The following is a 15,481-nucleotide window of genomic DNA, read 5'->3' as shown; positions in this document are numbered from 1 at the left end:
GGCCAGGGAGTGGGGGTTAAGACCAAGCCCTAACTAGTAAGGTCTTTGAGCCTTCACCGGCAGGATGATCAGCCCCAAATGCCTTTGGTGCTTGCATCCTGCAGGCCAGATGTGGTTTTTCAGGAGTGAGGGTCCTCTTGGGTGAGGTGCAATCATGGGCTCACCTATCCTGATGGAGAGTCCCATCCCAGCTGCATATGAAGGGTGAGGGATATCTCCCCAGAGAGAGGAAAGAATGACATTTGCCTGAAAGAGGAAGGGATGGCATGTAGCAGGAGTCACCTCTGATTATGTTCTGTTTCGTATTTTCTGATTGTCTCATGAGTCTGTGTCCGAGACCCCCGCTGGGACTCTAAGCATCAGGAGAGAGGGGCTGTGTCTTAGCCTGCCTGGTATTTCCCATACTGTTTAGTGTGGATGGTAGGTGCTCAAAGACTGCTCTATTAATGTTCATTTTCCCTACCCATTCAGCACCCCTATGTGCCAGGTGCTACACATTTAGAAGTGGACAGAACAGGGTCCCTGTGTTCTTGTTGCTCAGAAAATAGCAGAGAGAATTAGACATTCACCAAATCATACAAATGTGTGTAAAATTACAACACAGAGCATGCTGTGAAGGGGTGGCAGAGCTGTAATCAGGATAGCTGAACTGCAGGGGGAGTGCAAGAGACCCTTCGTCCCTGAACTGATGGCTGAACTGAGATCTGCAGGCGAGCAAGATCCACCCGTGGAGCCACTGAAAGGCCTTCTAGGCACAGGAAGCCTCCTGTGGCTGGAGGCAATATGGCCTTGCTGGGGGAGCAGAACGGCGCCCCATGGTTGAGGTGAGTGGGCTCGGGGAGAATGGGGGAGAGGAGAGAGGGAGAGGCAGGGCTGCAACTCACAAGACTTTGTACACATGTGGAGGAGGCTGGCATGCTCCATGGGTAACCATGGGAGGACTTTGAACAAAGGAGGAACTAGTCTTGATTTCTATTTCATTCGATTAAAAGAATTCTCTGGATGCCAAGATAGCCAGGCTTCCATTCCCCTTGAAGTATGTGTTTGTGTGTGTATGTGCACGCGTGCATGCATGCATGCCCATGTGTGTAATACAAATTTAATTTGTTTAATGTAAAGTAGCTCCTACCATACATTAGAGGAAAGAAGCCATTTCTATAACATAAAAGTTCAAGGTGAAGCAGCAAGTGTTGATGGAGAAGCTGCATCAAGTTATCCAGAATATCAAGCTAAGGTCGTTGATGAAGGTGGCTACCCTACACAATAGATTTTCAATGGAGATGAAACAGCCTTCTACTGGAAGAAGACGCCATTTAGGACTTACGTAGCTAGAGAGGAAAAGTTGATGCTTGGCTTCCAAGTTTCAAAGGACAGGCTGACTCTCTGGTGAGTGGCCAATGCAGCTGGTGATTTTAAATTAAAGCCAATGCTCATTTACCATTTTGAAAATCTTAGGGCCCTTAAGAATTATACTAAATACGGCTGGGTGTGGTGTCTCACACCTGTAATCCCAGCACTTTTAGAGGCCGAGTTGGGAGGATCACTTGAGCCCAGGAGTTCAAGACCAGCCTGGACAACATGGTGAGACATCATTCATACAAAAATTTTTTAAAAATTAGCTGGGTGTAGTGGTGCAGCTGTGGTCCTAGCTACTTGGGAGGCTGAGGCAGGAGGATCACTGGGGCCCGGAAGGTTGAGGCTACAGTGAGCTGTGTTCACACTACTGCACTCCAGCCTGGGTGACAGAGAAAGACCTGTGTCCTCAAAGAAAAGAAATTATGCCAAATCTAAATCTACTCCACCTGTGCTCTATACGTGGAACAACAAAGCCTGATGACAGCACATGTTTACAGCATGGTTTACTGAATTTTTTTTTTTCTCTATTATTTTTTATTCCCTCAAATTTGATCCGAATTTATCAGTATTTTTTAAAGTTTTTAAAACTTCATATTTTTCTCTTAACCTGACAAAACCTGTCCTCTGCCTTGCCCCCAGTTTTCGGTTGATTCACATTATTCCAAAAATATTTGTGAAGGCTCTGTCATTTGCTAAAACCAAATTTTCTTCGCTATGTCTATAACTTCAAGTTAATTGAATATTTGTGCAATCTCAGAGTTCAAAACCTAATACCTCCAATTTTAGAAATTTCCTTCACAGATCACTATTTTTACCATGGCTTTAAGAATAAGACATGTAATTTCGCAACAGCACAAATAATTAATACCCCCATTATGTGAAGAAAACTCTGAGCTCTAAATGAGTCTCTTATACCAATTCCTATGACTGCTGATCAAGCCAATTTTAATAGTTTCCTATATGTTTAAGGTCTGTTGCTTGCAAACCAAGGCCTGGATGGTTATAAAATATACTGGTCAGTGAATTATACTGGGAGTTCTCTGCAACACAATTCATTTAGGAGTTGTACCTTGGCCTCAAACAGACAAACATAGTTTTCAAAAGTAATGGAAGCTCTTCATCACAAAAATCTAATACGGTCTTGGAGCATGTGCCCAAGAATGGTATCAAAGCAAGGGTCCAGTAAACTTGACTGACCTAAATCTGTCATCGTGTTTTAACATTCACCATCCTAAGGTGGGGGGAAAAATGATCCTCACCTAGAAGAATTTTAGAAGTTTAATGAGAAATTAAAATAAAGACATCCATTTTCTTTAACGTTGTACAAGAAAGTATGAGTAGAACCAAAAGTAAATAAACATTATCACATTTGTTTCCACCATTATCTAGTTCTTCATACTAATTTTACTATTCAAACAATAGAAATTTAGGGGTCGCAAAAGAGATAAAACCAAAAATCTTTTCTACCACATTTATTCTACACTGTTTATAGCTGTGCTCACAGAGACAAGCGGCTTCTTTTACTTCTCCACTGCGCAGGAATTCAGTTGTATATAAAATTGAACCTGCTCAACAGCTGAGGGAGACTAGAAATGATGGGTCCATATCCTGGTGCATTGTCATACAATTCAAACAATGGTGCAGCTACCAGCTTGTAATTTTTAGGGACTGCAAACAAGGCTTTTTCTTGAAGCTGAACCAGAAACAACTTCTTATGTTCCTTAGGCTTTGTAATATGTGCAGGAATATATGGATACTGACGGGGTTCAAAATTTGGTCTCCACCAGCTACCAATGCAGCTGTCAATGACCCAGTCTTGCAAAACTCCATCCTGACGACCCAGTATCTCTGTCATTAAGCGTTTTAGTCCTTCAACTTCATCTTCTCCTTGGTTAAGTTCACCACCAGGTAGTTTGAAGAAAGTTGTTCCCAGCTGCAGCAGTAACACATGGGGTAGCCGGTGCTCATGTACAATCAGAACCCCTTCTACAGTCATCCTCATTCCAATGTTATCAAATTCTTCCCTCATGTGCTGAAATCTGGCTGCAAGAGAGCTGTCCTTCTCGTAGAGGGGCTCTTTTGTACCAGAAGTTTAATTGGTAAGAGGGTACAGGTTGATGGTGCGCTCCAGGGTGAGGGGCTTGGTCTGCTGGATGTCCTTGTTGCCGAACTGAGTGACCCCCCGGGCCAGCCGGTCTGCGAGCGATTGGGCGGTACCACAGACATGCTGGCGAGCTCCCGGGCTGGTGGCGAGCAGAAAGTGGCAGGCAGGGGAGACTTTCCCCGTGCGGGAAGCGGTTATCTGCGACCCCCTCAGCGGCTACTGCCCACCATTAACAGGAGAGCACAAGAGGAGGCCCTGAATATTTTAAGCCCACTATTGGGACCTACTGCTCAGATGAGATTCCTTTCAAAATATTACTGCCCATAGACAATGCACCTGGTCATCCAAGAGCTCTGATGAAGGTGTACAAGGAGATTAATGTTGTTTTCATGCCTGTTAACACAATATTCATTCTGTAGCGCATGGAACAGGGAGTAATTTAGACTTTCAAGTCTTGCTATTTAAGATGTACATTCTGTAAGGCTATAGCTGTCACAGATAGTGATTCCTCTGATGGATCTGGGCAAAGTCAATTGAAACCTTCTAGAAGGGCTTCACCATTCTAGATGCTATTAAGAACATTCATGATTTATGAGAAAAAATCAAAATATCAGCACTGACAGGAGTTTGGAAGAAGTTGATTCTAATCCTCATGGATGACTTTGAGGGTTCAAGATTTAAGGGGAGAAAGTAACTGCAGTTGTGTTGAAAATATCAAAAGAACTAGGATTAAAAGTGGAGTCAGATTATGTGACTGAGTTATTGCAGTCTCATGATAAAACTTAAATGGAGGAGAAGCTGCTTCTTAAGTGGTTTATTGAGATGGAATCTACTCCTGATGAAGATACCATGAACACTGTTGAGATGACAACAAAAGATTTGTAATATTACATAAACTTAGTTGATAAAGAAGTGGCAGGATTTGAGAGGACTGACTTCAATTTTGAAAGAAGTTCCACTGTGTATAAAATGCTATCAAACAGCATTGCATCTTTCCTGAAAGGAAGAGTCCATTGATGTGTCAAACTTTACTGTTGCTTGTTTTAAGAAATGGCCATAGCCATTCCAACCTTCAGCAACCACCACCCCGATCAGTCAGCAGCCATCAACACCAAAGCAAGAGTACTCCACCAGTAAAAAGATTACAACTTGCTAAAGGCTCAGAAGAGCATTAGCATCTTTTATCATTTTTTTTTTTTTTTTTGAAACAGGGTCTCAGTCTGTGGCCCAGGCTGGAGCACAGTGGCATAATTGTAGCTCACTGTAGCTTTGGCCTCTTATGGTGTTAAAATGTTTTTTTTCTCCCCCTTTTTGGAATAAAATTGAGATTAGATAGTGGGCCTTCTTAATGTTCTTACTCAGCAAAGTAAACAATTAACAAACTTATCTTTGTCCACACAGGAGACCATGAAACTTTTAAAATTGAAGTACAGCATTTACTAATCAGAAGTGTAGTATGGCTCAGTGAGTTATCACAAGTGAATACATCTGTATAACCACTTCTCAGCACACAAAGTGCACTGCACTTATCTACTCTTGGAAATGCCTCATGCCTCCTTTTAACCATCTCCTCCAACTTCTCCCAAGCATGCCCTATATCCTGACTTCTTCCAATATAGTGTAGTTTTGCCTGTTTTTGACCTTAGATGAATGGAATCATAGAATATGCTTTTCTTTCTGTCTGGCTCCTTTTGCTCAACCCATTTTGGGATTCCTCCATGTTGTGTGCAGCAGTAGTTGGCTCTTTTTCATTACTATATAGTATTCTGCTGTATGAACATATTACACACATTTAATATGTTTACACTTAATGGTCTTTTGGGTTATTTCTAGTTGGGACTATTATGAAAAGTACATGATAATGCATTCTTTTTCAAGTTTTTTTGGTGTACATGTACACATACTCCTAGGAGTAGAACTGGATCATGGATGTGCCTGTGTTCAGCCTTCAAAAAGATATTTAAATTGGCCATTTGGACATCTGTTGTCAAGTGTTTGTTCAAGGCTTTTGTCCATTTCTGTATTGGGTTATCTGTGTTTTCCTTATTAAATTTTAAAAGTTTATATATAGTGTGCATGCCAGTCTTTGGGGCATATGGATGGTGGATGTGGCTTGCCTTTTCACCCTCTGACATTGTTGATGAGCAGAAACTTCCTATTTTAATGTAATCCACAATATTAATATTTTTCATAGGCCACCACACCCAGCCTATGTTATCTTTTAGAAGCTTTATTGTTAACCTTTTATATTTGGATCTAAAATCTACCTGAAATTAATTTTTGTGTATGGTGTGAGTTAGGGGTCATGATTCTTTGTTTTCTGTATATCCTATTGTCCCAGAGCCATTTATTAAAAATGTTTATTTTGCCAAGGTGGGTGGATCACAAGGTCAGGAGTTTGAGACCAGCCTGGCCAATATGGTGAAACCCCATCTCTACTAAAAACACAAAAATTAACTGGGGGTGGTGGCATGTGACTGTAGTCCCAGCTACTTGGGAGGCTGAGACAGAAGAATCACTTGAACCAGGGAGGTGGAGGTTGCAGTGAGCTGAGATTGTGCCACTGCACTCCAGTGACACAGCGAGACTCTGTCTCAAATAAAAAAAAAAAAAGGTTATTTTTCTGCCCCATGTTCTGAAGTGCTCTTTTTGCCATGAATCAAGTGTCCGTCTATATGTGGTCTGTTTTGGACTCTATTCTGTTCTTTGATCTGTTTACCTGTCCTGTACTCACACCACACTGTTTTAATTACTTTGGGGTATCAGGCTTGCTATTCAAGAGCGTAAGTCCTCTAGCTTTGCTTCAGATCTAACTGGTGAAGTTGGCAGGCTCACCATGTATACATGTTGTAAGAGTTAAAAGAAGAAAGAAACATGAACAGTGGCTCAACAGTCAAAGACAGGTTTATTTTGGAGAATAAACCTGAGAGGGGCTTCTGGCTGGTTTCGGTCAGGAGCCTTCTCTCTTACAAAGGATATTTAAGGGTTTAGGGAGGGAGAGCTTATCGCAGGCTCAGAATGTTTCTGTGTAGAGGAGTTTTATTGAGGAGTTGGGATGTCTCTGGTTGGGGGGGAGGTTATCGTGGGGCTGGCATGTTTTTGGTCAGAGGGGAGTTTATTTCAGGGTTGGAATGTTTCTGGTCAAAGTTGTCACTTGTGGTTTATGGTCACACTGACATTGGCCATTAGGCTGATGTTTTTGGGCTGGATTTAAGTGGTTTTCAATCACTTAAATTGGTGGTGTTTGTCCAAGATGGCGATGCTCCTGCGCTATCACATGTCAGATGTACAGCTCAGAGGAATGTGCACATAGCATCTGGAATGGCAATAAACTGACTTTTCTGTGTGCTCTTTGTGTCCCAGACCCATGCTAAGTCATCTATATACATTGTTTCAGTTATTCTTTGAGGTTCTTGTTATCCATGGATGACTGATATTGGAAAAGGTCTCTCAAACTTAGATTGCCTTGATTGTTCTTGGTGTTTTTTAAATTCCATAATACATTTTATAATTAGTTTATCAATGTTCACAATGATATCTAAATGTAATTTGATGTTTTATTGATTCATGGTCAGTTTGAGAATAGACATCTTTTCAGTATCAAATCTAGTGCAAGGGTCAGCAAATTTTTTCTGTAAAGATCCTGATAGCAAATATTTCTGGCTTTGCAGACCGGATGGTATCTGTCACAGTACTCAACTCTGTCACTGCAGTGTGAAGTAGCCATAGGCAATATGCAAGAAAATGAATGTGGCTGTGTTTCAATAAAACTTTATTTACAAAAAGATGCAGTGGGTCAGATTCAGCCTTGGGTTATAGTTTACTGACATCTGTTCTAATCCATGAGCATGCCTTCCAAGTTCTTTCATATCTGTGAAATCAAGAAGTCTGGGGATCATATCCTGTTATCCTCATCCTTTGTAATCTTTCCTTATGCTTCCATCCTGCCTTGCACTATAGTTGTTTGCATTTTTTTTTGAGATGGAGTCTTGCTGTGTTGCCCAGGCTGGAGTGCAGTGGCATGATCTTGGCTCACTGCAAGCTCTGCCTCCTGGGTTCATGCCATTCTCCTGCCTCAGCCTCCTGAGTAGCTGGGACTACAGGCACCTGCCACCACGCCTGGCTAATTTTTTGTATTTTTAGTAGAGATGGGGTTTCACCATGTTAGCCAGGATGATCTCGATCTCCTGACCTCGTGATCTGCCCACCTCAGCCTCCCAAAGTGCTGGGATTACAGGTGTGAGCCACTGTGCCCAGCCCCAGTTGTTTGCATTTTTATTAGAATCTATGATCAGGTCATGAGTCATTGAAGAGCAGGGACTGGGTTTTTTCCATGTGTCTTTTCCCTTTGGTGCTGTATACAGTGTCTGACACATAATACTGGTGCATTAAGTTACTAGGGTCTGAATCTGATGTTGAAGAGAAACTGGGAAAGTATGGGGTTTAGAAGCTAACTCTTAGGTGCCTGGGCCCTGGATTTCTCTGCCTTTTCTGTAGTGCTTTTGGGAAAATCCATGGCACCAAGACTTGGCTCTGTCTATTCTTTACAGATCATCGGTCTCCTCACCCCCAACTCTTGTATTTTTCCAGTAAAGTTCTGTATCCTGCGAAGATACGGAAAGATCATGTATGTATTAGACTTTGGGCCACTTGAAAGCTACGTCTGTGTTTACTGATCCCCTGGCCTCTAACATAGCACTTCATGAGTTTTGAATGAATGAAGGGACTAACAGAAGGAGAAGGTTATTTCTGTTTCGTGGAAATCCCTTGGAAATATCTCTTGTGGTCGCGTTTCTATCAGGATGGTTACACTTTGCATCTGGCTTCCTAGGAGAAGGGTTTATTTGGGGCTCCTTTTTCAGCACCACCTGGCAGAGCTGCTTGTGCTTGCTGTGCTGGGAGTTTTTGCTGAGGTCTGCCCCTGAATGGGAAGGATGGGAATCGTGGCTGAATGCATCTGGGGTTTCCTTCTCTCCCAGATTTACAGCTTTAAAGGCACCCTGAGAAAGCATGACTCATCAAGTCACAGTCTTGGAGGCTCTTGGGACCAATCACGGCAGCTGGCATGAAGACACCCTGTCCAGCTTTAGAGTCAGTGGTGGGATCACCTTCTAGAATTCCCCAGTGCAGCTCAGAAATCTGGCTCTTTTGGAATGTTTTTTTTCTTACTTTTGGTTGTATTTTGTAAAGTTGTACCATTTTATTTCTGTAGTTTAGTGTTTAGAACATTCGTCAGCACATAGTAGATGCACAAGGACTTAGAACCTAACTAATGAGGTTAATGGGCTCGCCAGTTGCACAGGTCAGAAGGACAGCTCAGGAGATGTGCACATAGCAGCTGGAATGGCCATACAGTCGACCTGGAGCAACCTGGGGGTTAGGAGTACTGACATCTTCCTCCTGGGCAAAAATCCATGTATAAGTTTTGGCTTTCCAGAACTTAACTACCAATAGCCTACTGCTGACTGGAAGCCTTACTGATAATACACACAATCAATTAGCACATATTTTGTAGGTTATATGTATTATGTACTATATCCTGACAAGATATAAAAAGCTAGAGAAAAAAAGGTTATTAAGAAAATAATAAAGAAAATATAATTACTGTGGCTGGGTGTGTTGGCTCACACCTGCAATCCCAGCACTTTGGGAGGCTGAGGCGGGTGGATCACGAGGTCAGGAGATTGAGACCATCCTGGCTAACATGGTGAAACTCCATCTCTACTAAAAACACAAAAAATTAGCTGGGCGTGGTGGCGGGCGCCTGTAGTCCTAGCTACTTGGGAGGCTGAGGCAGGAGAATGGCGTGAACCCGGGAGGCGGAACTTGCAGTGAGCTGAGATCACGCCACTGCACTCTAGCCTGGGCGACAGAGCAAGACTCCATCTCAGAAAAAAAAAGAAAAAAAAAGAAAAAGAAAATATAATTACTGTTTGTTAAGTGGAAGTGGATCATCATAAAGGTTATGATCCTTGTCGCCTTCATGTTGAGTAGGCTGAGGAGGAGTAGGACAAGGAGGGGTTGGTCTTGCTGTCTTAGGGGCAGCAGAGGCAGAAGAAGTGGTGGAGGTGGAAGGGGAGGAAAGGCAGGCACACTTGATGTCACTTTTATTGAAATATATCCTATATAAGTGGACCCACGCAGTTCAAAGCTATGTTGTTTGAAAGTCCACTGTAGTTAAATCCTAGGAAATGTCCAGTTGATGTATAGTTAAATCCTAGGATTTGCTGATGGATTGAATGCTGGGGAGTGAGGGCAAGAGAAGAGTGGATGCTGACCATGCGGGTCTGCCCTGGATGGCCTGTAGGACAGAGTGGCCATTGGCTGAGACAGTAGAGAATGTATGGGAGGGGCAAATATGGGGTGGTGGGGAAGAGCAGTGATTTGGTTTTGATAATGTTCTCTCTGTACTTTTGTTTTTTTCATGGCTCACTGCTTCCCAGAGCCATAAACCCAATCTGCAAGCACCGGCTCAGTTATTCTTTGAGATTTTTATCATCCAAAGATGGCTAGAACTGGAAAAGACCCCTCCAGGTAAATCCATGTAAATGAAGGCTAAACATTCAAAGGTATGGCTTAAAAGATAGAAGACTTAGCAGTAAAACTGTAATTAAAAATTTTAAAATAATTTTTTTGATGTAGCAAAATTTACGTGGGTATGAAGGGGACTTCAACTTCAGTAATATTTTCTTTTATTAAAATACACTGAAGCAAATAAAGTGATCATGTTTTAATTCTAGGCGATATAGTTCTTTTTAAAAAACAGTTTTATTGATATTTAATTTATATATTGTGAAAGGAAAATAAATCTTGGGGCCCCAATATCACTAATCTAAAGGGAAAAGTCAAGCTGGGAACTGCTTAGGGCAAACCTGCCTCTGATTCTATTCAGTCATCCCTCTGCTCACTGAGATAAATGCATATCTGATTGCCTCCTTTGGAGAGGCTAATCAGAAACTCAAAAGAATACAACCATTTGTGTCTTATCTACCTATGACCTGGAAGTCCCTTCCCCCACTTCCAGTCGTCCATCAATTGCTTCGAGTTGTCTCGCCTTTCCAGACTGAACCAGTGTTCCTCTTACATACGTTGATTGATGTCTTATGTTTCCCCAAAATGTATAAAACCAAGCTGTGTCTGACCGCCTTGGGCACATGTCATCAGGATCCCCTGAAGCTGTGTCATGGGTGTGGGTCCTCAACCTTGGCAACTTAAACTTTCTAAATTCACTGAGACCTGTCTCAGATATTCAGCGTTCACAATATCATACAATTCACCCATTTGACGTGTACAATTCAATGATTTTTAGTATATTCACAGGTGTATGCCACCATCAACAAAGTCAAATTTAGAGCATTTTTATCAGCTCACATAGAACCCCATACACTTTAGGTCTCACCCACTCCATATCCCCTGATTCCTTCCACCCCGGGTGACCACTCATCTGCTTTCTGTTTCTCTGTATTTATCTATTCTGGACATTTCACAGCGATGGGATCATTGATTATGTGGTCTTTTTGTGACTGGCATCTTACACTTTGTATAATGTTTTTGAGTAATTTCAGATACAATCCGTGTTCCTGCATGTATCAGTGCTTTATTCCTTTTCATGGCTGGTATAATTCTTTATACTTTGCCGTAGTTTTGAAAGAGTCACCACTTGGCAGGATAATCCAATGTGGTTATGTTGAAAGGATGTTCTTATCTGTGAGAGCTAAATAAAGTGTCAAAGGGGGATGGGAGTGTGGGTGGTTGGAAAAGGCCTCAATGTGGCAGTGACTTTTGGGCAAAGATCTGAAAGAGATGTGAGTACCTGGGAGATGGTGCTCCAGGCAGATGGGATGGGAGGTCTTAAGACCCTGCGATAGATTAAGGAATGTCCCGGTGGGCAATGAACAAGGAGGAAATAGCAGGAAGTAAGGCCCGAGAGGCACTGAGCTGGGGTAGGCTATGGAGATCACTTGGGACCTTATAGACTGTTGAAGGGAATTTAGATTTTGTTAGGGGTGAAAGGGGAAGCTGGGAATGCAGAAGTACCTTGACTGACATACAAGTTCAAGGACCTCTCTGGCCACCGGTTGAAAATGGACCATAAGCACTAGAGGACAGAGGCAGAGAGTCCAGGTTGGGAAGAGTGGGTATGATCATGAATTGGACTCAAGCACTGGGAGTTGCAAACAGAGTTGGGATCCATTTCAAAAATTGTGCTTGGAGGATTTGCTGATGATTGAAGTTGGGGAGTGAGGGCAGAAGAGTGAATGACCATGAGGGTCTCCCCTGGGTGGTCCATAGGATGGAGTGGCTATTGACTGAGATGGTAGAGACTTGGGAGGGGCACATACAGGGTGGTTGGGCAGATAGTGATATGGTTTTGATAATGGTTTCTCTTTCCCTTTGCTTTTTTTTCATTTCAAAGGATCTAGTTCTCATTTGAGTCTTCACTAATGAGTCACCTCCTAGGAAACTTTCACCGATTCTCTCCCAAACTGGGTTGGGATCTTGCTGGCTCCGACAGCACTTCATGCTTCCCTATGCCCTGGCTCACCACACTGTTACTACCCAGAGTGGGCAGGACAAGTACACAGCAGGCTGGCTCTCCACCCTGGCTGGCCGAGACCACCGGTGAACACTGCATCTCCCTGTCAGGAGGATAGGGGCTTACTCTTAGTGTGGTGGCAACTCTGCCTATGTGAGCTGGAGGTGCTTTCTTTTCTTACCCTGAAATTTTCAAGTGCCGTGTTTAGGACAAGAATGAAGCAATGAACAGTCTCCACTTGTGTTTCTGAGTCACCCGATGGCTTCCTCCCACATTTCCCCTGCCTTTTCCCTATTTTCAAGCCCCCTTTGCACAAAGGCATGTACACGTGTAGCCAGTGACATTGGGTCCTGATTACAGTGAAGCTTACAGGTCCTTGTTATTAATGAGTAAAAATAACCAGGCAATGAAAATAAGAGAGGAAGATTTATCTTTGTTTTAAGAGTTAAAAAAAAATCTCCTGGGAACTTCAGTGCATGACAGCCATAAATGGCTGTAAATTTTCCCAAGCACAAATCAGTATCTTAAGGTGACAAAATGCTGGCTGCAGTGACATATCATATTTAATATTGGGGTGAGAGTTAAAATAGCATCCTGCATATTTGCTATTTTTCCAAGTTAGGGCTTCAAAGGGAATAACTAGGGAGACAAGAAACATTTATCATCTATGATTTTTGCTCCCTTTCAAAGGTTAATCTTGCTATGGTGCTCAAAGAAAAAAACCTGCAAAAATATGTGTTCTAAATATGCATTTGTCCTAAAGTGGCTAAAATCCCATGTCACTTGATCCTTTGTTTTCCATGAAAACCCTCATGCAAGATTCTGTCATTGTAGTGTGGCAGCTATGCTAAAAAAGAGATGTCACATTTTCAGTTTCATCAAGTAGGATTCTTGTTTTTGTGACCCAATTTCCCTGTTCTATAAAGCCCTTTCAGAAGTCTTTTAAGATCACACATAATGCAGTCCTGGGTTTTGTTAATAGAAGTACAATGTCAAGGTGCCTGTGCCTTCCCTGGAATGAACCTGGGCCTAGTGCAGTTGGAGAAGAAAGACCCTGAGGAACTAGAAGGTCACACAGGGACCCTGAAGCAGGTTTGGAAGCCTTTCTGTGTAAAACAGAGCTGAGCACAGTGGGGCATTACAGAGAGGACTTAAAATGGGGCCTGGGAGCTGTTTACAGACACCTAAAAGGGTTTGAGAAGGAGGAAGTATTTTTTCTGCTCATCACATCAGAAGTCAAGTTTAGGAATAGGTGGGCAAAGTACCACCAGAGGTGGGTTAGGAGTTTGGTCTGTGTCCCAGGCAGACCTATGTCCAAATCCCAACTTCACTTTGATCACTTTGGACCTGTGTTCAAATCCCAGTGGTACTGTTGCATTCTTTCATTCAGTGGCTCTTGGTGGAGGATCTCTTTTGAGGCACGTTTTTAGGCATGGAAAATACAGTGCATGCAGGATGGAGAAGGTTCCTTCCCCAAGAAGCTTACATCTTAGTGGGAAGCCAAAAGCTAGATCCATATTCTGATATTTAGAAGGTCGCATAGCAACTGAAACAGAGGAAAGTGGATGTGTGGAGTGGAAGAGAAACATGTACAGGGTGCTCAGAGGCTGCCCTGCAAGGGGCCATGTTTGGGCTGAGACCTGAGTGATGGAAAAGATATGGTCACATGAACATCAAGGAGGAGGGCATCCCAGGCAGGGGCAGGGCCCCTGCAAAGATGCTACGGTGGGAACAAGCCTGGCAGTGGGTTCAAGGAACAGAAAAGAGAGCCGAGTCAATGGCAGAGGTGAAATTCCAGCTTGGCTCCATCCAATTTCAGAGTTGAAACTGTTAACTACAGAGCTGAGCTGCACATACTGGAGGAAGTGGAGGGTGTGTTTGTATGCAGTAGTCAGAAATTTCATTGCCCAGGTTTTGGGGAGAAGATCAGGTTCCTGTAAACTAATAGCCTGTGACTTTAAAAACGTGCCATATCTGGGGTTCTTCTGAAAGTGCTTTCTCACATAGTTAAGAAACTTGGGTGGAGATCCCATTGTGTTACTTCCCTTTGCTGGGTCCTTCTGGGTCATGGATGATGATGATGATGACGATGGTGACATTGATGGTGACAACTGTAACCATAGTAACAGCTTCTCTGAGAACTTGTTATATACCTGGCACTCTGTGTATTATCTCCCTGAATTCCTATTTTTCTTTTCTTATTGTTCTGATAACACTGAAGTTTAGAAAGGGTAAGTGACTTGCCCAAGGTAACACAACTTCAGTATGGCTTCTGAAATCATGCTTGTCACTAGTTTTCTGAATTACAAATCAGGAGAAAATGAGTTGGAAAGTAGAGTTTAGAAACTCACTATTCCCAAGACACTGTTGCCTGTACAATGTGTGATTAACATAATAAAAAATTCAGGACATGATTTTTGTCCTGAATAAAATATTCATCCAGCAAGCCACTGCGTGGGGATGATGGTCAGAAGCATACATGGGCATATTTGGGGGAAAGAGTGACTTCTAGGTAGGAGAATTCTTTAAAACGTTGCCTTTTCATGAAATATTTTGATCTTTAATTTTGCTGAGTACATGCCTTGGAGTGAAAAACAAAATGCTCCATTTGAAGAAATCTTTTTTTTTTCTTTTCCCTGATCTCTAATTTTGGAGAAAGAGCTCTAACCAGGGGATAGATTCTAATCTTTGTTGTGTGCTCAAACAAGTTGTGAATTAGAGAGACTTCTCCTCCTGGGAATTAGTAGCTTTCTGCTTTGTAAAATAGATTTGAGAAACCAGAGCTGGGCCAGCTGAGGGCCAAGGTCTGGTTTTTTTTTTTTTTTTTTTTGAGACAGGGTCTCACTCTGTCACCCAAGCTGGATTGCAGTGGCAGGATCGTAGCTCACTGCAGCCCCGAACTCCTGGGCTCAGGCAATCTTTCCACCTCAGCTTCCCAAGGAGCTGGGATTACAAGCATGAGCCTGGCCCAAGGGTCTTTGATTCTAAGGTGGAGTTGGGCCCCTTGGATCCAGGAGTGGCACCTGAGAGGCACTTATCTGTGTTTTGTCTTGAACGTCTTTGTCTTGATTTAATCCAGTTAAAAACTCAGGCTGCTGGAGTGCATACCTTATGCATTCATTGGAGAGTGAGGTTGACTCCCACTGTGCACTCTTCATCTTCATGACTGCATTCAGGCTCCCAAGGAAGAGATGGATTGTCTGGGAGGCACACTGCAGCTCAGAAGCCTGCAGCCATCCATCATCACGACACCTTCTTTATGGGCAGAATGACTTTGGTGATGCTCCCGTCAATGTCAGCCTGGGGCTTTGGTGCTAGCCTTGAGCCTGACATCTGGGGGCACTTTGAGCAGCTACTAAAGATCTACTCATGGTTAATAAAGGGATCACATGAATGAGATAAAATATGTGAACTAATTGGGAAGAACCTGGGGAGTCTAGCCACAGGAGGGTGTGTGGTTGGCATAGGAAAGGGATGGGGGCTGG

General features: G+C 42.9%; 1 protein-coding gene and 1 pseudogene across 3 annotated transcripts in view; one reads left to right on the top strand and one right to left on the bottom strand.

Annotated features, from left to right (window-relative positions):
* KAZN (kazrin, periplakin interacting protein) overlaps positions 1–15,481 on the top strand; it is a 1,209,168-nt gene that overhangs the window by 24,575 nt on the left and 1,169,112 nt on the right. The gene's annotated exons all lie outside the window — the stretch shown is intronic.
* LOC129472614 (cleavage and polyadenylation specificity factor subunit 5-like) lies at positions 2,815–3,687 on the bottom strand (annotated as a pseudogene).

This window comes from Symphalangus syndactylus, chromosome 22 (genome assembly GCF_028878055.3).
Source record: "Symphalangus syndactylus isolate Jambi chromosome 22, NHGRI_mSymSyn1-v2.1_pri, whole genome shotgun sequence".
Lineage (NCBI taxonomy): Eukaryota > Metazoa > Chordata > Mammalia > Primates > Hylobatidae > Symphalangus > Symphalangus syndactylus.
This window is presented reverse-complemented; position numbering and strand designations above follow the sequence as displayed.